Here is a 26494-nt window from a genome sequence, read left to right as displayed (position 1 = left end):
TCTACCAAATTGCAGTAGTTAGACTCTAGGGTATTTTGTAGATGTCTTCTTCATTCTCACTGGGGATACCAAGAGTTGACCCTGGGGCCTTATGCAAGCAAGGCATGTGATCTCCTATAGAAGAAGAAGAAGAAGAAGAAGAAGAAGAAGAAGAAGAAGAAGAAGAAGAAGAAGAAGAAGAAGAAGAAGAAGAAGAAGAAGAAGAAGAAGAAGAAAAAGAAAAAGAAAAAGAAAAAGAAAAGGGAGGAGGAGTTTGGATTTATATCCTCCCTTTCTCTCCTGCAAGGAGACTCAAAGGGACTTCCAAACTCCTTTCCCTTCCTCTCCCCTCCCTTGTGAGGTAGGTGGAGCTGAGGGAGTTCAGAGAGAGCTGTGACTAGCCCAAGGTCACCCAGCAGGAATGTAGGAGTGCAGAAACACATCTGGTTCACCAGATAAGCCTCCGCCATTCAGGTGGAGGAGTGGGGAATCAAACCCAGTTCTCCAGATTAGAATCCACCTGCTCTTAACCACTACACGTGTACACTCTCTTGAGTGATGAGTCTTCCTGGAGTGCTTGCCACATAGGGGTGTTGCAATAAGTGGAAATGGCCCTCAGCTGAGAGCAGAGAACAGATACCTGACTCAGCAGGTATTCCTTCAATGTTGGGCTTCAACGTTGATGACATCATTGTACCACTTCCAGGCATATTTATCTGCCATATGCTGACTCAGACCTTCTGATCCATCTAGTCCAGAACTGTCTACTCTGAGAAGCAGCAACTCTTAAGGCAAAACAAATTCCCAGCCCTGCTAAACAGGAGTTCTTTCGTTGGATTTGCCAGCAATCCACACAGCAAGGCATAGACTGGACCACTGAGGGGAAGTTGCTGTTTCTTTGAATATCTTCCTGTAAATTCTGTGCATGGTCTCAGTAGGGGTGGGAAAAACTGGATCACCAAAAGACCTGAATACGATTTGGCTTTATCGGCTGAGAGAGCTTCAACTGAATGCTGAAGCAGTGGCAGGTTCATGTTTTAAAATCCTGAAAAGTTTTGGTTGAATGCTGAATAAAACCAATGGGTATTGGCTTTACTCAGTTTTACTGAAAATTCCTGGGTTTTAAAAACCTGAACCCGAAATTTACCAAGCACAATAGTCTGTGCCCAGCCCTACATCGCAGTGAAAAAGGCAGACTATAAAACTAGTAAATAAATTGAATGACATGAAACCACCTAAAACAGTACTGAATCTGTGATCCTGAATGGCTTGATTTGAGATACCCATATCTTTTCTCCGGGTCAAGGGGGAGGCATAGCCACGTCTCATCAGATTTCATCAGCCCTTGAAAGCTAAGCAAGGTGGGTGCTTAGATGGAAGACCACCAAGGAAGACTTGGAAAGGATGGTAATGGCAAACTACCTCTGCTCAATCACTTGCCTTAAAAGTTTAATAAAATAAAATGAATCAGAAGGATATTGACAAGCTGGAACAGGTCCAGAGGAGGGCAACCAAAATGGTCAAAGGTCTGGAATCCAGGCCCTACGAGGGGAGACTTGGGGAGCTGGGGATGTTTAGTTTGGTGAAGAGAAAGTTAAGGAACGTTGGGGAGGGAGCAAGCTTGTTTTCTGCTGCTCCAGAGACTAGGACCAGAAGTAATGGGTTCAAGATGAAGGGAAAGAGATTCCCCCTAAACATCAGGAAAAACATCCTGACTGTAAGGGCTGTTTGACAGTGAAATGCACTACCTGGGAGTGTGGTGGAGTTTCCTTCTTTGGAGGTTTTTAAAGACAGGCTGGATGGCCATCTGTCAGGAGTGCTTTGATTATGTGTTCCTGCATTGCAGGGGGTTGGACTTGATGGCCCTTGGTCTATGGTTCTATGATTCTATTTAAAATAAACTCCTTTTTGGGGTTGCCATAACTTTGTCTTTCATCAACAGCGCGTGCCTTGCATCTTCCCTCTCAATAAGATCATCCCACAGATATTGGCCTTCCATTGCCAATCTAAATCCTATTTTTCTCTGAACTTTCAAAGTTTTGCATCATCCTCATGAATAACTTATAATTATACAGTGGTCTCGAGAACATCCCTGACGGCCTCCAGTCTTTGCCCCACTGATGCTGAGGATCTATCAATAATGGAAAGGTTGGCAATCTTCCTTGCCGACTATCTTGTCTCAACTGGCAGCATTCCATCCAATGGAGCCAGAAGCATTAAAAGTGACTCAGATGTACCCAGCACAGAATGAAAGGTCTTGCGGACTGCTTCCTCTTACTCACGCAACAAATATCATTAGAGTAAACAATCCTCTTAGAAGCACAAGTCCACCAAGACACCAAGAGCCTGAAGATCTGTTGCCTGGGGATCTGCCAAGAACATCTTTACCGTACATGAGTGCTGTAACTCATGGAATGGGAGTGCCCGGACAGGAAGAGTCTAAATATTCGCCAAAGGAAGTTTTGATTCCAAAATGACTGGGATCTCAGAAGCTCTTTTCCTTGATCTCCAGTTACCTTGCTGTATGGAAGTTCAGACTTGTCAATTGCCAATCCTGCCAAAAGAATAGGGTTTTTTTAAATTGTGATGGACCTATACTATGGAATTTTGATCTCCGTGGCATAGCATGACCAAACACAGTGTATGAGTTCAGACCTGATCAACGTAAATTTGGAAGCTTATTTCTAAATTCCTAATTACGAGGAATTCCTTAGAAGAACAATCCTACTTAGTACATCACCTTCTCTAGCCTTCCTCAAAGTCTCTCTGCCATAGATCAGGTTATTGGTCAGGGCTTTATGCAATCATCATAGTACAATACAATACAATAAGTTATCATAGTACAATACATAGTTATCATAGTACAATACAATACAATAACCTTTATTAGGCATAAATTAAGAAGTTGTTTACGACCTGACCAGAAACCATTAATCGGGGTGGCAACGGATTGACAAAAGTAAAACAAATTACCAGAAGGAAATAAAAGTTAAATCTTCTATAAAATATTATATATTAAAAAATGGATAACAGCATGAATTTACAACGTTAAGAAATATCAATATGTGTTAAAAGCCCATGGTTATCAATTATCATAGTACTAAATAGCTTTAAGATCAAGGGGAGCAGCAGTGGCGTAGTGGCTGAGAGCAGTGGCTAAGAGCAGGTGCACTCTGATCTGGAGGAACCGGGTTTGATTCCCCGCTCTGCCGCCTGAGCTGTGGAGGCTTATCTGGGGAATTCAGATTAGCCTGTACACTCCCACACATACCAGCTGGGTAACCTTGGGCTAGTCACAGCTTCTCGGAGCTCTCTCAACCTCACCCACCTCACAGGGTGTTTGTTGTGAGAGGGGAAGGGCAAGGAGATTGTCAGCCCCTTTGAGTCTCCTACAGGAGAGAAAGGGGGGATATAAATCCAAACTCCTCCTCCTCCTCCTCCTCAATGTGTGAATATTCAAGGGTAAAGTAAAGACTGCTGTCTTGGAATATAGCAGTATTGCCAATGGGATATCTTCCTATTTTGCTTTTCTTTTGTCTGTGCATTCGTGCAACCACTTTGGCCTGAGACCCATCTATAAGGAAGTCTTGGAAAATATTAATGCCAAAAACATTTCCCTAGGATTAGGAAGAAGCAGGAGTCATTTGCACCTCTGGAACGCTGGTGGAAAAATTTCAGAGACATTGTTTTAGGTCCTGCGATGAGTCCCCATGTCTCACATGGAGTATTTCATGTTCTCTGATTGGATGGGAGGGCTCCGCCTTTGCTGGAACTGTTCAGCTCGTTAGCCTTCAAATCGTGTATGCGTTCCGTTGACACCTCTTTTCCATCTGCATCTGTGCCAGCAAGACAGAGTTCCGGATACTTTTCTTGAAAATTAATGCAACCGCTCCAGTGAAAGATGCTGCACAAGAACGTCTGTGCCTTTTCCACCTATAAAGCGAAACGTGTTCTCTTACTTGCTGTTGCACAAATTGTTTAACTATCCGCCTTTCCTGGCAGGACGTCCCTCCCCTAACACAGTGGCTTTCAGACTTCGGACCTGCTGGAACTCTTCTTCACATTTCATTGTCTCCCTTTGGCCCTTTCTGGACAAATCCCCCCAAAGTTTGTAAAACATTTTCAATTCCCCCCACTCCTTACAGGTGAGGGGAAAAGGAGAGTGGGGGTACATAAGAACATTAGAAAGAGCCTGCTGGATCAGACCAGAGTCCATCTAGTCCAGCACTCTGCTACTCGCAGTGGCCCACCAGGTGCCTTTGGGAGCTCACGTGCAGGAGGTGAAAGCAATGGCCTTCTGCTGCTGCTGCTCCCGAGCACCTGGTCTGCTAAGGCATTTGCAATCTGAGATCAAGGAGGATCAAGATTAGTAGCCATAAATCGACTTCTCCTCCATAAATCTGTCCAAGCCCCTTTTAAAGCTATCCAGGTTAGTGGCCATCACCACCTCCTGTGGCAGCATATTCCAAACACCAATCACATGTTGTGTGAAGAAGTGTTTCCTTTTATTAGTCCTAATTCTTCCCCCCAGCATTTTCAATGGATGCCCCCTGGTTCTAGTATTGTGGGAAAGAGAGAGAAAATTTCTCTGTCAACATTTTCTACCCCATGCATAATTTTATAGACTTCAATCATATCCCCCCTCAGACGTATCACGTTACCTGCCTCCTGCTCACTGATGGGAGGGAAAACGAGGAGAAAGCCGCCGTTTCACCTTTCCTGCCCCTCACCAGTCTTCAGATGTGTGACATTTGCTCTGTCCAAACCACCAAGAGCAGCAGCGGCTGGAGAAAATCAGAAACACCATTTTTACAAAGACAGATAAAGATGCGATGCTGAATGAGCTAGTCCTCCATTCCGTTCTAGGGAAAGCACATGGTGAACTGAAGACATCAGCCTGTGCATAGTGACACATAAGTGCAGAGGCAAATGGAGGGCAAATGGCCCCGCCCCCAAGCCCCGCCCCCAGCCTCAGTGCTTATAAAAGCAGCTCTCGGAGGCCGAGAGACTGCAGTCACTTCTGGCTTCCCCCGGAGGAGGAGGCAGAAGGGATTGCAAGCTGCCAGCTGGGAGCCCAGCAAGGAGCAAGGGGGTGGGGCAGAGGGCGGGGCGGGGCAGTCAGGTGCTCTTGACCCTGCCCATGTCGATGACAATGTGGGTGGGGCCATGGGCGTCCGAAGATGACAAGGCAACAGGAAGTCCTGCTGCCTTGCCATCTTCCTGGTCACGTGGGGAGGTAGGGGCTGAGCAGTCTTCCTGGTCATGTGGCTTACCCCCAGGGACATGGGGTACCTCATGTCACCAGGCAGATACGCCTCTGCTTAAGTGGTGTAAGGTGGTGGTGTGTGTGTGCTGTCCGACCTTGAAAAGGTTCCCGCTGGAAGTTTTTGGCTTAACGCCTGGGAAGGGGAATTTCGCTGTTTTGGTTATCTTTCACTTGCTTGCTCGTCTGTGTGAGACCCCGTGTGAAATCCTGCCTTGTTTATACTTTTTTTGGCGGGAGCCTGTCCGCTGCCCTGTAAAAGCCGTTGATCGAGATCCGGGTTTCAGTTCTCGCATTGCTTGTTCCTGACTAAGAATGCCAGCTCAATAAAGAACTCATAACGGTTGCTTTTGCCTGGCCTTTACTAGTTCGTTACAAGTGGACTTTCATCTATCGCTAATCCAAGTCTCTGTCTCTCTTGCGCTGCCCAGCTCTGAGTCCTCCTCCAAGGCTGATGTATGCACCATCATTGGGGCATGGCTCCACAGCCTCAACTTCACAGTGAAGATTCCAGGTCACGTTTTGTATGGTGGCAACTAAAATCACTGGTGTTTGGCCCACTGCCTCTAGAGCAGTGGTGGCGAACCTTTGGCACTCCAGATGTTATGGACTACAATTCCCATCAGCCCCTGCCAGCATGGCACCCCCCCCCCCCCCCCCCCCCCCCCCCCCCCCCCCCCCCCCCCCCCCTCCCCCCCCCCCCCCTGTGGGGGGCCGTCCCCCACCCCCCGTTGGTCCCCCCCCCCCCCCCCCCCCCCCCCCCCCGCCCGCCCCCCCCCCCCCCCCCCCCCCCCCCCCACCCCCCCCCCCCCCCCCCCCCCCCCCCCCCCACCCCCCCCCCCCCCCACCCCCCCCCCCCCCCACCCCCCCCCCCCCCCACCCCCCCCCCCCCCCACCCCCCCCCCCCCCCACCCCCCCCCCCCCCCACCCCCCCCCCCCCCCACCCCCCCCCCCCCCCACCCCCCCCCCCCCCCACCCCCCCCCCCCCCCACCCCCCCCCCCCCCCACCCCCCCCCCCCCCCACCCCCCCCCCCCCCCACCCCCCCCCCCCCCCACCCCCCCCCCCCCCCACCCCCCCCCCCCCCCACCCCCCCCCCCCCCCACCCCCCCCCCCCCCCACCCCCCCCCCCCCCCACCCCCCCCCCCCCCCACCCCCCCCCCCCCCCACCCCCCCCCCCCCCCACCCCCCCCCCCCCCCACCCCCCCCCCCCCCCACCCCCCCCCCCCCCCACCCCCCCCCCCCCCCACCCCCCCCCCCCCCCACCCCCCCCCCCCCCCACCCCCCCCCCCCCCCACCCCCCCCCCCCCCCACCCCCCCCCCCCCCCACCCCCCCCCCCCCCCACCCCCCCCCCCCCCCACCCCCCCCCCCCCCCACCCCCCCCCCCCCCCACCCCCCCCCCCCCCCACCCCCCCCCCCCCCCACCCCCCCCCCCCCCCACCCCCCCCCCCCCCCACCCCCCCCCCCCCCCACCCCCCCCCCCCCCCACCCCCCCCCCCCCCCACCCCCCCCCCCCCCCACCCCCCCCCCCCCCCACCCCCCCCCCCCCCCACCCCCCCCCCCCCCCACCCCCCCCCCCCCCCACCCCCCCCCCCCCCCACCCCCCCCCCCCCCCACCCCCCCCCCCCCCCACCCCCCCCCCCCCCCACCCCCCCCCCCCCCCACCCCCCCCCCCCCCCACCCCCCCCCCCCCCCACCCCCCCCCCCCCCCACCCCCCCCCCCCCCCACCCCCCCCCCCCCCCACCCCCCCCCCCCCCCACCCCCCCCCCCCCCCACCCCCCCCCCCCCCCACCCCCCCCCCCCCCCACCCCCCCCCCCCCCCACCCCCCCCCCCCCCCACCCCCCCCCCCCCCCACCCCCCCCCCCCCCCACCCCCCCCCCCCCCCACCCCCCCCCCCCCCCACCCCCCCCCCCCCCCACCCCCCCCCCCCCCCACCCCCCCCCCCCCCCACCCCCCCCCCCCCCCACCCCCCCCCCCCCCCACCCCCCCCCCCCCCCACCCCCCCCCCCCCCCACCCCCCCCCCCCCCCACCCCCCCCCCCCCCCACCCCCCCCCCCCCCCACCCCCCCCCCCCCCCACCCCCCCCCCCCCCCACCCCCCCCCCCCCCCACCCCCCCCCCCCCCCACCCCCCCCCCCCCCCACCCCCCCCCCCCCCCACCCCCCCCCCCCCCCACCCCCCCCCCCCCCCACCCCCCCCCCCCCCCACCCCCCCCCCCCCCCACCCCCCCCCCCCCCCACCCCCCCCCCCCCCCACCCCCCCCCCCCCCCACCCCCCCCCCCCCCCACCCCCCCCCCCCCCCACCCCCCCCCCCCCCCACCCCCCCCCCCCCCCACCCCCCCCCCCCCCCACCCCCCCCCCCCCCCACCCCCCCCCCCCCCCACCCCCCCCCCCCCCCACCCCCCCCCCCCCCCACCCCCCCCCCCCCCCACCCCCCCCCCCCCCCACCCCCCCCCCCCCCCACCCCCCCCCCCCCCCACCCCCCCCCCCCCCCACCCCCCCCCCCCCCCACCCCCCCCCCCCCCCACCCCCCCCCCCCCCCACCCCCCCCCCCCCCCACCCCCCCCCCCCCCCACCCCCCCCCCCCCCCACCCCCCCCCCCCCCCACCCCCCCCCCCCCCCACCCCCCCCCCCCCCCACCCCCCCCCCCCCCCACCCCCCCCCCCCCCCACCCCCCCCCCCCCCCACCCCCCCCCCCCCCCACCCCCCCCCCCCCCCACCCCCCCCCCCCCCCACCCCCCCCCCCCCCCACCCCCCCCCCCCCCCACCCCCCCCCCCCCCCACCCCCCCCCCCCCCCACCCCCCCCCCCCCCCACCCCCCCCCCCCCCCACCCCCCCCCCCCCCCACCCCCCCCCCCCCCCACCCCCCCCCCCCCCCACCCCCCCCCCCCCCCACCCCCCCCCCCCCCCACCCCCCCCCCCCCCCACCCCCCCCCCCCCCCACCCCCCCCCCCCCCCACCCCCCCCCCCCCCCACCCCCCCCCCCCCCCACCCCCCCCCCCCCCCACCCCCCCCCCCCCCCACCCCCCCCCCCCCCCACCCCCCCCCCCCCCCACCCCCCCCCCCCCCCACCCCCCCCCCCCCCCACCCCCCCCCCCCCCCACCCCCCCCCCCCCCCACCCCCCCCCCCCCCCACCCCCCCCCCCCCCCACCCCCCCCCCCCCCCACCCCCCCCCCCCCCCACCCCCCCCCCCCCCCACCCCCCCCCCCCCCCACCCCCCCCCCCCCCCACCCCCCCCCCCCCCCACCCCCCCCCCCCCCCACCCCCCCCCCCCCCCACCCCCCCCCCCCCCCACCCCCCCCCCCCCCCACCCCCCCCCCCCCCCACCCCCCCCCCCCCCCACCCCCCCCCCCCCCCACCCCCCCCCCCCCCCACCCCCCCCCCCCCCCACCCCCCCCCCCCCCCACCCCCCCCCCCCCCCACCCCCCCCCCCCCCCACCCCCCCCCCCCCCCACCCCCCCCCCCCCCCACCCCCCCCCCCCCCCACCCCCCCCCCCCCCCACCCCCCCCCCCCCCCACCCCCCCCCCCCCCCACCCCCCCCCCCCCCCACCCCCCCCCCCCCCCACCCCCCCCCCCCCCCACCCCCCCCCCCCCCCACCCCCCCCCCCCCCCACCCCCCCCCCCCCCCACCCCCCCCCCCCCCCACCCCCCCCCCCCCCCACCCCCCCCCCCCCCCACCCCCCCCCCCCCCCACCCCCCCCCCCCCCCACCCCCCCCCCCCCCCACCCCCCCCCCCCCCCACCCCCCCCCCCCCCCACCCCCCCCCCCCCCCACCCCCCCCCCCCCCCACCCCCCCCCCCCCCCACCCCCCCCCCCCCCCACCCCCCCCCCCCCCCACCCCCCCCCCCCCCCACCCCCCCCCCCCCCCACCCCCCCCCCCCCCCACCCCCCCCCCCCCCCACCCCCCCCCCCCCCCACCCCCCCCCCCCCCCACCCCCCCCCCCCCCCACCCCCCCCCCCCCCCACCCCCCCCCCCCCCCACCCCCCCCCCCCCCCACCCCCCCCCCCCCCCACCCCCCCCCCCCCCCACCCCCCCCCCCCCCCACCCCCCCCCCCCCCCACCCCCCCCCCCCCCCACCCCCCCCCCCCCCCACCCCCCCCCCCCCCCACCCCCCCCCCCCCCCACCCCCCCCCCCCCCCACCCCCCCCCCCCCCCACCCCCCCCCCCCCCCACCCCCCCCCCCCCCCACCCCCCCCCCCCCCCACCCCCCCCCCCCCCCACCCCCCCCCCCCCCCACCCCCCCCCCCCCCCACCCCCCCCCCCCCCCACCCCCCCCCCCCCCCACCCCCCCCCCCCCCCACCCCCCCCCCCCCCCACCCCCCCCCCCCCCCACCCCCCCCCCCCCCCACCCCCCCCCCCCCCCACCCCCCCCCCCCCCCACCCCCCCCCCCCCCCACCCCCCCCCCCCCCCACCCCCCCCCCCCCCCACCCCCCCCCCCCCCCACCCCCCCCCCCCCCCACCCCCCCCCCCCCCCACCCCCCCCCCCCCCCACCCCCCCCCCCCCCCACCCCCCCCCCCCCCCACCCCCCCCCCCCCCCACCCCCCCCCCCCCCCACCCCCCCCCCCCCCCACCCCCCCCCCCCCCCACCCCCCCCCCCCCCCACCCCCCCCCCCCCCCACCCCCCCCCCCCCCCACCCCCCCCCCCCCCCACCCCCCCCCCCCCCCACCCCCCCCCCCCCCCACCCCCCCCCCCCCCCACCCCCCCCCCCCCCCACCCCCCCCCCCCCCCACCCCCCCCCCCCCCCACCCCCCCCCCCCCCCACCCCCCCCCCCCCCCACCCCCCCCCCCCCCCACCCCCCCCCCCCCCCACCCCCCCCCCCCCCCACCCCCCCCCCCCCCCACCCCCCCCCCCCCCCACCCCCCCCCCCCCCCACCCCCCCCCCCCCCCACCCCCCCCCCCCCCCACCCCCCCCCCCCCCCACCCCCCCCCCCCCCCACCCCCCCCCCCCCCCACCCCCCCCCCCCCCCACCCCCCCCCCCCCCCACCCCCCCCCCCCCCCACCCCCCCCCCCCCCCACCCCCCCCCCCCCCCACCCCCCCCCCCCCCCACCCCCCCCCCCCCCCACCCCCCCCCCCCCCCACCCCCCCCCCCCCCCACCCCCCCCCCCCCCCACCCCCCCCCCCCCCCACCCCCCCCCCCCCCCACCCCCCCCCCCCCCCACCCCCCCCCCCCCCCACCCCCCCCCCCCCCCACCCCCCCCCCCCCCCACCCCCCCCCCCCCCCACCCCCCCCCCCCCCCACCCCCCCCCCCCCCCACCCCCCCCCCCCCCCACCCCCCCCCCCCCCCACCCCCCCCCCCCCCCACCCCCCCCCCCCCCCACCCCCCCCCCCCCCCACCCCCCCCCCCCCCCACCCCCCCCCCCCCCCACCCCCCCCCCCCCCCTCCCCCCCCCCCCCCCACCCCCCCCCCCCCCCACGCCCCGCCCCCCCCCCACCCCCCCCCCCCCCCCCCCCGCCCCCCCGCCCCCCCCCCCCCCCGCCCACCCCCCCCCCCCCCCATCCCCCCCCCCCCCCACCCCCCCCCCCCACCATCCCCCGGCCCCCCAACCCCCCCCCACCCCCCCCCCCGCCCCCCCCCACCCCCCCCCCCCCCCCCCCCCCCCCCCCCCCCCCCCCCCCCCCCCCCACCCCCCCTTTCCTCCAGCCCCCCCCACCCCCCAGCTCTGCCACTTGAGTTGTGGAGGCTTATCTGGGGAATTCAGATTAGCCTGTACACTCCCACACACGCCAGCTGGGTGACCATGGGCAAGTCACAGCTTCTCGGAGCTCTCTCGGCCCCACCCACCTCACAGGGTGTTTGTTGTGAGGGGGGAAAGGCAAGGAGATTGTAAGCCCCTTTGAGTCTCCTAAAGGAGAGAAAGGGGGGATATAAATCCAAACTCCTCCTCCTCCTCCTCCTCCTCCTCCTCCTCCTCCTCCTCCTCTTCTTCTTCTTCTTCTTCTTCTTCTTCTTCTTCTTCTTCTTCTTCTTCTTCTTCTTCTTCTTCTTCTTCTTCCAAACTTCTTCCAAACGCCTTCCAAACTCCTTCCAAACTCCTTTCTCTTCCCCTCTCCTCAACAGAAACTGTGTGAGGTAGCTGGGGGTGAGAGAATTCAGAAGAACTGTGACTAGCCCAAGGTCACCCATCAGGAATGTAGGCATGCAGAAAAACATCTAGTTCACCAGATAAGCCTCTGCCACTCAGGTGGAGGAGTGGGGGATCAAACCTGGTACTCCAGATTAGAATCCACTTGCTCCTAACTACTATACCACGCCAATGCAGCATCTCATCCCCATTCCCCCCCCCCCATTTTCAATGAGTACTGGGAAAGGGATGAGGAATACCAGTCAGAGTTCCCCTTGTAGCCTATGCACTCAGAACTTTCCATCATACAGAGAGGGAGTAGCAAAAAAATCTATTAAGTATGATATGATATAATGATGAGCCAACTATTGGTTTGGCTGATCATTCAGTTTCAATTCGTTGGTTAACAAAACATGTTAGTAGTTACCTTTTCATTTCACCCTTCCTACAAAGAGACCTGGCCACAGTTGTACTCATCTCATGTTATCCTCACAACCTCCTTATGATGTAAGTTACTCTTAAAGATAAAGACTGCCCCACGGGCACCCACTGAACTCTGTGAAGAGGGAGAGATCTGAACATGGGAATCCCTCCTCCGAGTCCAACATTCTATCTACCACAGCAGGCTGAAAAATGAAACCCATTGAGCAAGACAAAGGTCGCCAACATGGCACCTGACAACACCTTTCCTGGTGTCCGACAGGTATTTTTAGAAATTGGATTGAGCCACAGGGGGCTTTTGTGCAAGAAAACGTATGATTGGCCGCTGGATCTGATTGGCTGTCCAGGTTAAAAGATACCCTGTTAAACAGAGCTGTTGCCCAAAATATTTCTATGTCTATCTTGGCAGGGCCTTGGCTCCATCTTGATTATTTTAATGAATTGTTTTAATGAGATTGTTATTATGCATTTTATGGATTGTTGGTGCACAGTACGTTGTGAGCTGCTTCGAGCCCAGGCGGCCTATAAATCCAACCAATAAATAAATAAATAAATAAAATGTTGAAGAATGGTGTTCCACCAGCACCAAGTGGAGCACTGAATCAGGTTCAAGGTTCTGGGGTTTGCCTTTGAAGCCCTAAACCCGTGGTGGCGAACCTTTGGCACTCCAATTGGCCATGCTGGCATGGGCTGATGGGAATTGTAGTCCATAACATCTGGAGTGCCAAAGGTTCACCACCACTGCACAGTCTGTGGCCATCTTATTTGTGGAGCCACCTCTCCCAGTATGTCTCCTAATGGATGTTGTGCTCAGCAACTAACAATCTACTGGTGGCCTTGGGCCCAAAAGATTTCCAGCTGGTTTCAACCAGGGTCAAGGTGTTTTCAGCCCTGGCCCGTACCTGGTGGAACATTCAGTCTAGTGCAGGGGTAGGGAACCTGAGGCTCTCCAGATGTTCAGGAACTACAATTCCCATCAGCCCCTACCAGCATGGCCAATTGGCCATGCTGACAGAGGCTGATGGGAATTGTAGTTCCTGAACATCTGGAGAGCCGCAGGTTCCCTACCCCTGGTCTAGTGAAACCTGGGCCCCGTGGGATCTGATGCGATTCCATGAGGCCTGTAAAAGCTTAAGGTTGAGACAGCTACAATTAAGCATCCAACGGTCTCCCGCTTCACTTCACTCTATATATTGTCGGAGATATTTATGTGTTGTTTTAATGCAAATAGATCTTAGTTGCCATTTATGGTTTTTAATTGGTTTGTAAAATTAGGGTTTTATGTTTGAGGCTGTATATTTTATATATTGGAAGCTGCCCTGAGCCCGCCAGGCAAAGGGCAGCACACACATCTAGTAAAACAGACAAACAAATAAATTAGAGTTGCTATTAGAATTATGCATAACTTCACTCCCTGTCATTTTGTGGCTGGCTCCGCCTCCTGCTGCAGCAGTTTTGTGGACAGGTACATTATCTGTGGCAGCCATTTTGTGGTTATTCCCACCATTTGTGTTAGAGCTCTAAAGGTGCTGACAGGCTCAAAAAGGTTGGAGATCCCTGAAGTGCGGGATGGGCTTTCCCTCTGGTCTTTAAGGAGAGGTTGGGTGGTCTTCTGTCAGGAATGTTCTAACTCTGGATTTCACACACTGAGCAAGGGGTTGTACTAGATAGCCTACAAGGCCTCTTCTACTCCCATACTACTATGTCAAAGGGCCATAGCTCAGTGGTAGAGCATCTGCTTTGCACACAGAAGGTCCCAAGTTCAATTCCACCATCTTTACTTAAAAGGTCCAAGCAATTGATGATGCAACAGACATCTACCTTAGACCCTGGAGAGCAGCTGCCAGTCTGACCAGGGGTGGCCAACCTATGGTGATCCAGATGTTCATGGACTACAATTCCCATCACCCCTGCCAGCATGACAATTGGCCATGCTGATGTAACCCCCATGCTCAGAATGGGTTGACCCAGTAAGGGGTGGAGACTCAAAGCAGCAAGAGGCTGCAGAGCTCATGTAGTTTGGAGGAGACAAGGCTACCAGACTCGGACCTTGGTTGTATAAGCCCTTAACACCTTGTTAAGGGCTCCTTTTAAAGTTGGCAATGGGTGAGAGTTCTCCTGGAAACCTTCATCATGTTGAATCCTGTTCATCAAGCCCTTGGAGTCTTCAGGAGCCAACCCACTTGCAAAGAAGAATTGGACTTGGCAGTATCAGTAGACTGTAATTATAAGGACTTGAAAATGAAACCGGAACAGGACCTTGAAATGTGATGTTAAATGTTGATGTTATATGTTAAGAAAGTAAACCATTTTGTTTTAAAATTTGTTGTTGCAAACTCATTCCAAGTTCTGCCCCACAGAACCCACAGATAGAGGTGACACTGGCAGGGGCTGATGGGAATTGTAGTCCATGAACATCGGGAGCACCATAAGCTGGCCACCCCAGAGCAGAGAATACTGATGGACCTGTGATTTGATTCAATAGAAGGCAGCTTCACGTGTTCTGTATCACACAGGCCTTAACCATGACTGTGCATAGCGCTCACCAATGATATCAATGATACAATTCACTTCCAAGTTTATTGTGTGCCAGGAACCACTGGACATATTTCTTGCTACATCTGGCTCAAAGCATAAGTGACACTTTTCTTATTTTGCTCAAGAATTGGAAGGAGTGGTCCCTTCCTTCCTCTTAATCAGACAAACTACTGAGCAAATGCTGAACACAGCACAAAATCCCCCACCCACCTTGAAAGCCTTTTGTCTTCCCACCCCACAGTTCCAAATGAAACCCGAGCGGGAAGTAAGAATAATTACGAGTGGATGCCTCTTCTTGGAATCAGGAGAGACTGCAATGGGTTAAGCAGTATCTGGCTCAGTCCCCAGTAGACATAAAAATCACCTGAGCCTGCTCTGAAATAAATCAGTGTCCCTTTTCTGCTGCTGCCGTTGTCTGGAAATAATGCAAATGCACCAGGGCCCACAGTGACATTGTGCCGCACTCGAAGGATACACATAATGAATTGTCCCCTAATACTGTTAAAGCAACATTTTCTTCTTACTCAGTAGCTTTTGAGGTTGAACCGAGCTTCTTGCTCGGCAGATGCTGTAATACGCTGTCATGTCATCCTGTTCTCGTATTCATACGGCTCCTTCTGCTTTCTACGTGCCATCCAGCTTTGCAGCTCCAAGGTGCATTTCTTCTATTCCATTTAGTGGCATGCCAATTCCTCCCTCCCTCCTACCCTTTCCCTTTCCTTTTCCTTTCCTCCCTCCCTCCCTCCCTCCCTTCTTTCTTTCTTTCTTTCTTCCTTCCCTTTCCCTTTCCCTTTTTCCTTCCTTCCTCTCTCCCTCCCTCCCTCCCTCCCTTTCCCTTTCCTTTTCCTTTTCCTTTCCTCCTTCCTTCCTTCCTTCCTTCCTTCCCTCACTTCTTTCTTTCTTCCCCCCTTTCCCTTTTCCTTCCTCCCTCCCTCCCACCCTTTCCCTTTCCTTTTCCTTTCCCTTTCCGTTCCCCCTTCCCTCCCTCCCTCCCTCCCTCCCTCCCTCACTTCTTTCTTTCTTCCCTCCCTCTCTCCCTTTCCCTTTTTTCCTCCCTCCCTCCCTCCCTCTCTTTCCCTTTCCTTTCCCTTTCCTTTCCTTTCCTTTCCTTTCCTCCTTCCTTCCTTCCTTCCTTCCCTCCCTTCTTTCTTTCTTTCTTTCTTTCTTTCTTCCCTCCCTCCCTCTCTCCCTCCCTTTCCCTTTTTCCCTCCTTCCCTCCTTCCTTCCTTCCTTCCTTCCTTCCTTCCTTCCTTCCTTCCTTCCTTCCTTCCTTCCTTCCTTCCTTCCTTCCTTCCTTCCTTCCTTCAGAATAGTTGCCAGATGCCATTTTCCACTCAGATTGCTTGCCCTTTTACATATGTCATTACGACTCAAAATGGGTTGGGCACTTCCTATAGTGAGTGGGATTCTAGGAAGATTTTACCAGACCGGCTGGAGAAATGTGTTGCCAGTCGATAACTGCAGGCAAAGCATGGGAATGTACATTTCTCTCTGCCCCCCCCCCCCCCCGATCTGGTCGCCCAGAAAAAAACTTTAACTCACAAGACAACTCGAAACATAAAGGTGGGGTAGGCAACCTTGCAAATACACCTGTAACCCAAATCTTAGCAGAGGTGAATTAAACAACAATATTCCAAGAAATAAGCTTAGTTTCCTAAGTCTCCTGCTTTGTCACAGGTAGAATTATTGGGATGCTGCACCTTTGGGATTTCCTTTCTGCAGAAAAAGAAAGATGAGCAGCAGTGTCTTTTTCAGTGGCTGTTTATTTACTTGTTCATTGATTTCACATACTTTGTTTATGCTCTTTCTGAATGTGTGGAAGGGAATGTGTACACTAGCCCTGGCCTCAGCCCATCACTAACACTTTCTCACCAAATATCAAGATCCAGGTAGTGTTTCTATAGGGTGGGGATCTTTTTCTAAAGAACACTTTTTGAGATATTGCCATTGATTCCTCTTATTCTCTTTTGTGAAGGGGTAATTTCTCTTTCATTTGAAGATAAACCAGTATACACTTTTGTAACTTCAGCCCTTGGAGCATGGCACTCCAGGAGGATGATAAGAAAGTTTGGGAAGACATTATCTGCCTCTGAACATCTGCAGAGTGAAATTCTAAAAGTTCACAGAGCTTCCCTTCCTGTCCCTTTTATGATTTCTCTTTCAATCAAAATAGAATTGTCATTTATGCTCTTGTGGTCTTGTTCAAATTGAGTATTAATTAACCTTTGGGTTGGATTCTCATGTGTTTCCTTCTCGCCGAAACGCACTGAGCTTCAGATCAAAGGATCTCAGTGGTTTCTGAAACTTCTGAAAGTGTGTCTCTCCCTCTCCCTTTGCGGGGACAGCCAAGGGAAACAGGGTGCATTTTGCTTTCTCTGGGTTTTCTCACTCCTCCCTGCCTTCCCCCACCCACACACAACAAGAGTTTCTCCTGCTCTTCTGCCCACCACTTCTGAAGGATTAAAAGGGCAGTTTGTTTTATTTGTTTTGTTTTCATGCTGAAATGGAAAAGAAAAAGTGGCAAACAACCGCCCCAGATGAAAGTTGCATGGCGAGAACGAGGGAGCAAGGGGTGGGCAAAATGGTGGCTCAGCTCAGCTAGGAACCCTTTGCAGCAGAAAAATCCCCAGTGTAAACAAAAAACTGCAGGAAAAACCCACTGTGAAGCAAACAGCCCTGGGGTAAGTAGTGCATGCATAAGGACCACAGAAGAAGAAGAAGAAGAAGAAGAAGAAGAAGAAGAAGAAGAAGAAGAAGAAGAAGAAGAAGAAGAAGAAGAAGAAGAAGAAGAAGAAGAAGAAGAAGAAGAAGAAGAAGAAGAAGAAGAAGAAGCAGCAGCAGCAGCAGCAGCAGCAGCAGCAGCAGCAGCAGCAGCAGCAGCAGCAGCAGTAGTAGTAGTAGTAGTAGTAGTAGTAGTAGTTTGGATTTATACTCCACCTTTCTCTCCTGTAAGGAGACTCAAGGTGGCTTACAAGCTCCTTTCCTTTCCTCTCCCCACAACAGACACCTTGTGAGGTAGGTCATGCTGAGAGAGTTCTGTGAGAACTGTATTTAAAAAGACTAGCCCAAGGTCACCCAGCAGGAATATAGGAATGCGGAAACACACCTGGTTCACCAGATAAGCCTCTGCCACTCAGGTGGAGGAGTAGGGAATCAAACTCAGCTCTCTAAATTAGAATCCACCTGCTCTTAACAATTATACCACGTACGAACCTTGGCAAGCAGGAATGTTCAATTCCCATCCCCTTTCGTCCGCTATTATGGTGGATTCTCCAGCTGGCCACCATTAGAGTGGATTCTGTAATAGGTGGCCACCACATTGTGCCTGTTGATGGGCAGGGGGATTCTCAAGGGGTGGATTCTCGGGTAGGAGATTCTTGGCTGTTTGGTTCACATGGAAACATTGCATTTCCTGTGCGAACATGGCTGCAGCCTTCATGCAAACAGCGACAACAGACAACACGGGTTCATTTAACCCATCAGTGTTGCCTGTGCAGAACAGGCCAATGTCTTGGTTAAGGTCAAATCCCTATATTAAGCTCCTCGAGCAAAATCAAATTGCTAAAGTATCTTTTCGATTACGGCTGTGTTACAGACAGCTATTGACTCCCTTCTTGTTTTTTATGGCTCTATAAAATGTGCTGTAGCTATACAAAAAAAAAGTTTACTCTGCAACAGAGAATTCGCAGGCACCGTTTACGGCTGACTCTTGAAGTCCTTGGCCACGTCCCGCCACTTGGGTTTCTTGAGATATTCCAAAAAAAACCAATTAACTCCCCTTCCACCAGCTACCCTGATGTGCATAATTAGAGCCAGTGTTTTTATGCACCACTATAAGGAGATGCTAAAATGGTCCCCCGAGTCTTTGGTTGTATAATCAAAATACAAATGAAAGGTTACGAGCGCCCATTTCTTTGCTTTATTGCTTGGAGCCAACAAGCCGCTTGCCCTGCGTTGGTTCTCAAGTGGTCGGCAACTTGCCTCTGGTGGATTCCTCTCATCCCTTGTCTCTCCATCCATCATGTATTTGTTCCACCCTTCCTCTGAGGAAACTGGAGCAGTGTACGTAATTCTTTCTCCCTCCATTTCCACTTCACAACAGCCCTGTGGATCAAGTTAAATGGAGAGACAAGAAGTGACTGTCCCAAGGTCACCCAGAAGGTCAAGTGGGAATTTAAAACTCAGGCCCATCAAACTCCCATACAAACATTGCGGGCAGATGTATGTTAAATTGCCTTGTGAAGTTGGTGTAAAATTAATGGATTTGGTAGAATTCCATCTTGAGACATGGTCAGAGAAGCACCTCTGGGCCATGGGTTCCCAGAATGGGGACAAAGAACCCAAAGTAATGTAACCAGATGAGCAACCTCCGTGCATTTAAGTTTTATTTCTTTGATTTCTGTTTTTCAATAAAAATCGTTGAGACCTCAGCTGGTTGGAGTTATAGGAGAAAAGAACCCAGGTTTTACTGAAACAAGCGTGGCTCTCCCAGGCTTGCTTTCGTGATATGGTGGCAGCTTTTTGAGGGCGGTGGGGTGGAAGTGTGGCCTCCGCATGTTTCTCTATTTACACACAAAGAGGCAGCTCAGTCCTGCCCTCAGCTATTCTCCACAGGCCTCGATTTCTGATTCTCCTAACTCCACCCCTCTTTAAAGAACAGATCTGATAACACTCAGTAGTCCCAGTATTACAGAGCAGATATTCTCTAACTGTCAAGCCCTGGATCTGTGGACACAGAACTGGTTTAATGTCAAGCCCCAGATCTGTGGACAATCACCAGACTCTAGATTCAGAATCAGAAGCCTTTATTGACAGACATCGGATGGCATGGCTAGAGAAAGCCAGTTCTGACAAATTGTCTTTAGGTACAACCTTTTATCCACCCTGGCCTCTTCTCATTCTCCCCTCCCTCTTTCTTACCCCCATATCAAAGACAGAGTGAAATAGGCATGTTACAACTGTTTTGTTCCTCAAGGCCATGTGAAAGATAAGGGCCAGAGCCGGCTCTTAGGCGCCACTACTTTGCTACATGTTTCAGATCAAGGAAAGGTGGGAAAATTAAAGTAAAAATCCATTAACATGACAGAGCTCTCTTTGATTTCCGGAAGACCCTTCCTGACACTCCCCTTCACAGACAGGCCCTTTCCGCATAGGACAAAAACAGCGCCCTGGGGGTGGCAAAAAAGCTGTCCCCAGGGAGCTGTTTGCATGGGGGGCGCAGCTGCCTCGCTCCTCTCCGCGCCGCCCTCGCTCCTCCAAACCTCCCCGAGCGAGGTTTTTGGGAAGCAGCAGCTTCCAACCACTGCAGTGTGAATGGCAGCAGCTGGAAGGCGCCATCCCTCCCCCCTTTCCCAATCAACCTACCTTCCCTGCGACTGTCCGGCTGTTGAGGCCTGGGGACACGCCCCCACCCTGCCCTGCAACTCCGGAGCAGTTGCGCAGGTCAGGGGGGCATGTCCCCTGACCTCGGCGACGCGCTGGATGGTCACAGGGAAGGTAGGTCAATCGGGCGACGGCACAGAGCGGTGCCGTCTTCCCGGTAGATTCTGGGACCGTTCACACGAAAGGTCCCGGGGGGGTTGGGTTGATGTCATGTACGCCGACCCAACCCCCAGCGTGGCCATGTGGAAATGGCCACACTCACACTCTCTGTCTCTTCCCCAGGCGTGTATTTAAAAAGAGGCTTGTCTGAAAAAAAGTTTTTAAAAGCCCTCCCAATCATCAGGGAGGGCACAAGCAGAACGGAGGAAGTGGGCTGGAGCCAGAAATAGATCCTGCTTGTGCTTTTCCTTGCAAAAGCCCACTCTGTTATATCAATACATTGATATATCGATATGAGTGTTTAGAGAAGAAGGAAGGAGCCGGCAACATGGAAGGAGGGAAAGGAGGGGCATGGACGACAATGCAAAGAGTGGGAAGGGTGGGGCCAGGCAGGCTGGCTGTGGGGGGAGGAAAGAGGCCTGGGGCAAAGCTGTGCTCCCTGGAAACTGGTGGCAAAGCAAAATTAAATTTGTGCTACAAGTGGTCTCGCTTGCCACAGAGAGACTAGAAAGTGAAAGCGGGCTGGAGGGAAAATGTCCATACAAGAAATCTTGCTGCAACATATATTTGCCTCCGTTGTGCAGCAGATGCCTTGTGCATAATTCGCCTAAGAGTCCACAGTCTTTGTCCAGCATGGTAACCACTAGATCGCATTTAGGCAACTGGCAGGAGATGTGGGGGGGGGAGCAGAAACTTATTGAGTAGCATGGTATAGTGCAGGGGTAGGGAACCTGCGGCTCTCCAGATGTTCAGGAACTACAATTCCCATCAGCCCCTACCAGCATGGCCAATTGGGAAGTGGAAGTGCCCAATCTTGGGAAGTGGAAGAGCCCAATCTTGTCAGACCGATGTTGTTGGATCTTGGAAGCTAAGAAGGATCAGTAATTCCTCTGCAGAGGAAGGCCATAGCAAACTCACACGATCTTCTTCTGTCCTAAATATGCGAGCATCAGATATTTGCTGCCACAAGCTACATTTAATTAAGCACCGATTTGCTCAGCCAATTCTGGAATTGCCCTACTTCTAAACAGTAAAAAAAACAAAGATATTGGAAAAGACAGCAGAATTTCTTCTGCAAGTGATTGCTAAACGTACTGAAGAACCACAGAAGAGAATTTGATCTTGTTTAAATATCTATTTATTTTATATTTGTCCTTGTTTTTATGCCTAATAAAGGTTATGTGATGTGTGTGATGTGTGTGTATGTATACTTAACTATCACTCACCTTGAAAATGCTATTGGGGCGCCATAATTTGGCAATTTACACACATGAAGTTCATGTGATTGGTAGATCCCAGTTATTCAGCGCTCAAAATAAAAGAATAAGAAGGCAATTTCTTTTCTTTTCTTTCTTTCTTTCTTTCTTTCTTTCTTTCTTTCTTTCTTTCTTTCTTTCTTTCTTTTCTTCCTTTTCATTTATTTCAGATCTTTTCTTTTCTTTCTGCCTCTCTCCTCTTCCTTTATTCCTCCCCCTAACAAAGAGCTGCACCTTAATTGCCTGATTTGATCTGTTTCATTAAAGCTCTTTCCCCCTCTACTTCAAAAGGTTAATGTCACTCATATTTCCTTCTTTTATTGTCTGGCTTCACATAACACCACGGGACAAGGCAGAATGAGCCGGTCGCTTCAACGGCTCATCATTCATTCCAACTCAGCAGTGCTGGTTGTAACTCAAGCTATTTTTAAATTATTATTTTTTTTTTAAAAAAAAAGGTAATGAAAAGTGCTAAAAATACCACATCGCACCAAGGCCAAACAACTAGACCTCAAAATGCCTTGCAATTAGCACTCAGCTTCAACAGCTCTCAGCTGTGATGTAGACTTGTCACTGTAAGATTTGTTCTTCGCAATCAGACCTGTTTATTATACCCCATTCTCTTCATTAGAAACAGTATTGTCGAAGGCTTTCACGGGCCGAATCACTAGGGTGCTGCGGGTTTTCCGGGCTGTGTGGCCGTGTTCCAGCAGCATTCTCTCCTGACGTTTCGCCTGCATCTGTGGCTGGCGTCTTCAGAGGATCTGATGGTAGTAAAGCAAGTGGAGTATATATACCTGTGGAATGTCCAGGGTGGGAGAAAGAACCATTTGCATTGATTAAAATGCTGGAAGCAATTAAATGGATTAAAATGCCAGGCAACTACTATGCATATGCCCTCACTAATTGATTATGCAACTTCGGTGTTACATGCATATCCAAAAATGGGTGGATTCCACTTAACACATGCAAATTACTCTTGCAAATTACACCCTTAACACTTTTAACCAATGCAAATGGTTCTTTCTCCAGCTAAAGATCTGGCAGCTACGACATCTATAATAATAATAATAATAATAATAATAATAATAATAATAATAATAATAATAATAATAATAATAATAATAATAATAATAATAATAATAATAATAATAATAATAATGACAGCAGGATTCTTCTGTGACAGCAGGATTGATGAGAAGCAACTGGAAAAACTTACACGATACGAGGATTTAAGGATTGAACTACAAAGACTCTGGCACAAACCAGTAAAGGTGGTCCCAGTGGTGATCGGCACACTGGGTGCAGTGCCTAAAGATCTTGAACGGCACTTAAAAACAATTGGCGCTGACAAAATCACCATATGTCAGCTGCAAAAGGCCACCCTACTCGGCTCTGCACGCATTATTCGTCGATACATCACACAGTCCTAGATGCTTGGGAAGTGTCCAACGTGTGATGTAATACAAAATCCAGCATATTGATCTTGCTTGCTGTGTGTAACTGTTTTGTATAATAATAATAATAATAATAATAATTATTATTATTATTATTATTATTATTATTATTATTATTATTATTATTATTATTATTATTATTATTATTATTATTATTATTATTATTATTATTATTATTATCCCATATGTCCCGGTCCGACCTCTGCATTCGGCAGAGGCCAATTTACTGGAGGTCCCTGGCCCCTCAATGATGCGGCTGGCCTTCACTCAGGCCAGGGCCTTCACGGCTCTGGCGCCAGCCTGGTGGAACACTCTCCCTCCAGCTGTCCGGGCCCTGCGGGACCTTGGGGATCTCCGCAGGGCCTGTAAGACTGAGTTGTTCCAGCGGGTCTTTGGAGAGACCAGCTGCTGAGAGTGCCCCTCCCCTCTGCTCCATATGGGTCCCTAATATCATCGGGACCCACTGTCTCCCCCCCTCATTTTCTTGAGAGGGTTCAAGTAAGGGTTTCGTGGGACGCTATGTTAGGAAATAATTGCTGTTTTTAACTGTATTTATGATAATTGTATTATGATGATTTTATATATGATGCTTTTATGCTGTACACCACCCTGAGCCCTTCTGGGATAGGGCGGTATATCAAATAAATAATAATAATAATAAATAATAATAATAAGATATATTAAGCTTCCTTATACATGTAGCATGCACTACAGTGCTGAGCTGTAGGCCTTGCCGAGTTATAAATAAGATGCTACGCTGTTGACAAAATAGCAAGTCAACCTCTTCAGTGCTGCAGAAAAAATATGAGAGTCCTATTTATATCCCAAACGAAGCAGGAACCTATATAAAGGGAAAAACAAGCTCGGCTGACCCATCTCAGCAATATCAAGCGTGATGTGGCTGGCTGCTATATGCCACCTCTATTTTACTGCAGTGCTCAGGAGAACCTGCCAAAAATGCCTTGCCTTCTGCGGGTTGACAAGAGCAACGTGGGACTCAATAAATCCCTGGGAAAAGTGCTGACTAATTATTGGGTGAGAGCCAAGAAGAGAACTATTTTCACAATGCCCCTTATAATCTATATCGGGCTGATTTTTTTTTAAAAAAAAAGATAATAGTTCACATAAATGTTTAGGCCATGAAAAATTATTTTAGCACTTGCAGTTTTTGCAGTTCACATATCTGGAGATTGTTCCAGGGGGGCTAATAAAGGAACTTCATATACATGTTGAAATAAAAAAGGTTCATTCTGTATTCCTGTTCTCTCCCTGTCCCCCCGCCCCTCACACACACACCGGTTAAGACCACCAGTTTTGAAATGTATTCAAGTAGCCAGAATGTGTTCTGGCTATAGAATAAATTTCAAACCTAGTGGTCTTAAAATGGAGTTCTAGATATTTTGCATGACTACCATGCTTCTGGCTTTGTAAGTAAGTGGCATGAAGTCACATTTATGCTGTCATATATGTAAAAACCTTACAACTCTATTCTTTGGAGCCACAGGACAATCTATGCCATCAGATTGTTGTTGTTGTTGTAGATTTCACAGCTGCCAGATCTTTACCTGGTGGTGGTGGTGGTGGTGGTTGTAGATTTCACAGCTGCCAGATCTTTAGCTGGTTGTTGGCCTTTCATTACAATTCGAGCCTCACCCAGAGGCCTAGGAAGTTGTAATGTATCGGCGTAGTATTCGTGCGGATCCCAGCAGGACTGCCTTCTGAATTTGACAGATGTTAATTTTGTCAATTCGAAGATGTTTCAAGTGCTGCCCTAGTGTTTTTGGGATGGCACCCAGCATGCCAATTACCACTGGGACGACCTCAGCTGGTTTGTGCAATAGACACTGAAGCTCGATTTTCAAATCATGGTATCTAGTGACCTTCTCGTGTTCTTTTTCAATGACCCTGCTGTCACCGGGGACTGCTATGTTAATTTATTTTATTTATTTTATTTATTATTTAAACTTTTATACTGCCCCATCCCCGAGGGGCTCTGGGCGGTGTACAACATAAATCTCAATACAAATAAATATGGTTAAAACCTTTAAAAACAGCAGTAGGATAATAAGAGGCATCCAAGTACCCTAATTTTAAATCCTCCCCCAAGAGGGAGGGAGCGGCGAGTCCCATTAGATAAAAGGACCCAGGTGTTAAGAGCTAAAGAGGGGTGGGGGCACCTTCAGCGGCTGGTCCCTCCAAAGGCCCGGCAGAACAGTTCCATTTTACAGGCCCTGCGGAACTCCCCAAGGTCCCGCAGGGCCCGGACGGCTGGTGGAAGAGTGTTCCACCAGGCCGGGGCCAGAGCCGTAAAGGCCCTGGCCCGAGTGGAGGCCAGCCGCATCATTGTTGTTGTTGTTGTTGTTGTTGTTGTTGTTGTTGTTGTTGTTGTTGCTGTTTTGCAATTAAGTCACAACTGACTTCTGGTGACCCCATAGGGTTTCAAGGCAAGAGACGCTGAGAGGTAGTTTGCCATTTTTCATTTTTGATTCACCAGTGAGGTCTTAGAAGGAGTGAATAGCTGAAACAAATAGAAAGGATGAGTAAGCTTCAATCCCAGATAAACTGATGAAACCAACTGACATGAGCATTCAGTGTTTTGAGTGAACAATGAGATCATGTTTGTGTTGAGTCCCAAATTCATCATATGGCCATATGGAGTGACAGACTATGAAATCTGGGCATAGTCTCTCTTTCTCTGCAGCTGGTATTTGTCTAAGGCTTAGTTCAAGCCATGAAGGCTTCATGGGGATATGTCTCCTTTCGCACAATATCTGTATTTATTAAAACGTTTTATTTCTACTGGGCATGTTTATTACTTTTAAAGACTTACCACATACAGTTGCCACCTCAGAAACCCGCAGCAATGATTCTGTGATGTATTGTCGAAGGCTTTCACGGCCGGAATCACTTGGGTGCTGTGTGGTTTTCGGGCTGTATGGCCGTGTTCTAGCAGCATTCTCTCCTGACGTTTCGCCTGCATCTGATCCTCTGAAGATGCCAGCCACAGATGCAGGCGAAACGTCAGGAGAGAATGCTGCTAGAACACGGCCATACAGCCCGGAAACCACACAGCACCCAAGATTCTGTGATGGTTTCCTGTAACTGGTTTTAGCTCATGGCAATTAAAATATCGGTGTGGTGGAAAGGAGACTGCCTTGCCCATGAAGGGAAAGACCAACCTTGAATCTGCCTCTCATGTGGAAGAGTGGTGAATCCAACCCAGTTCTCCAGATTAGAGTCCACCTGCTCTTAACTACACCATGCTGTTATGATTGAAGCAATGTCTTCCCCTTTGTTGTTTACCGCTCTGAGCCCTTCGGGGGAGGGCGGTCAAAAAGTCTAATTAAAAAATAATCAATAATAAGCAGGATTGGCCCTGGTTGGTACTTAGATGGGAGACCACCAAATAATATCAGGACCACTGTACAGAGGAAAGCCATGAGAAACCACCTGTTAGTTTGTTGTCTTTAAACCCCTACAGGGTTGCCATGGCTGTGAATTGATGGTACTTTACAGACACAATCACGGATTTGGTACTCAAAATATTAGTTTTGCCTTGGGGAGGTGTGGTCTCACAAATACAATAGCAACAAAATCAGTTTCTGAAAGCCTCAGGCCTCTTCCACACATGCAGAATAATGTACGTTCAATCCACTTTCACAATTGTTTGCCAAGTGGATTTTGCTATTCCACACAGTAAAATCCAGCTGCAAGGTACATTGAAAGTGGATTGAAAGTGCACTATTCTACATCTGCAGAAGAGGTCGCAGGGCGTTTCCCCACTTACCTTTGCTGCTCTTTGCTGCGCGCTACTCTCAGTGTGCGGCATCTCTGGCGTGTGCCCGGGCTTCCCCACGATCCCGCGCTCTGCGCGAGGTCATCAAAAGGCGCCGTTTCGAGGAGTGCCAGGGATGCCACACACTGAGGGGACGCGAGAGCGGCAGCAT

At 54.6% G+C, this 26494-nt stretch overlaps 1 long non-coding RNA gene across 1 annotated transcript; it reads right to left on the bottom strand.

Annotated features, from left to right (window-relative positions):
* Positions 1-283: 283 nt before the first annotated feature.
* On the bottom strand, positions 284-11454 carry LOC125438837. Its single transcript, XR_007245428.1, has 3 exons — positions 11309-11454; positions 2855-2860; positions 284-328 (listed from the first exon to the last, which is right to left on the bottom strand). It is a non-coding gene; the product is annotated as an uncharacterized LOC125438837 (long non-coding RNA).
* Between the last annotated feature and the right edge of the window lie 15040 nt (positions 11455-26494).

This window comes from Sphaerodactylus townsendi, linkage group LG09 (assembly GCF_021028975.2).
Source record: "Sphaerodactylus townsendi isolate TG3544 linkage group LG09, MPM_Stown_v2.3, whole genome shotgun sequence".
In the NCBI taxonomy this organism is placed as follows: Eukaryota; Metazoa; Chordata; class Lepidosauria; order Squamata; family Sphaerodactylidae; genus Sphaerodactylus; species Sphaerodactylus townsendi.
The sequence above is the reverse complement of the archived record's forward strand: the minus strand, read 5'-3'. Positions and strand labels throughout refer to the sequence as shown.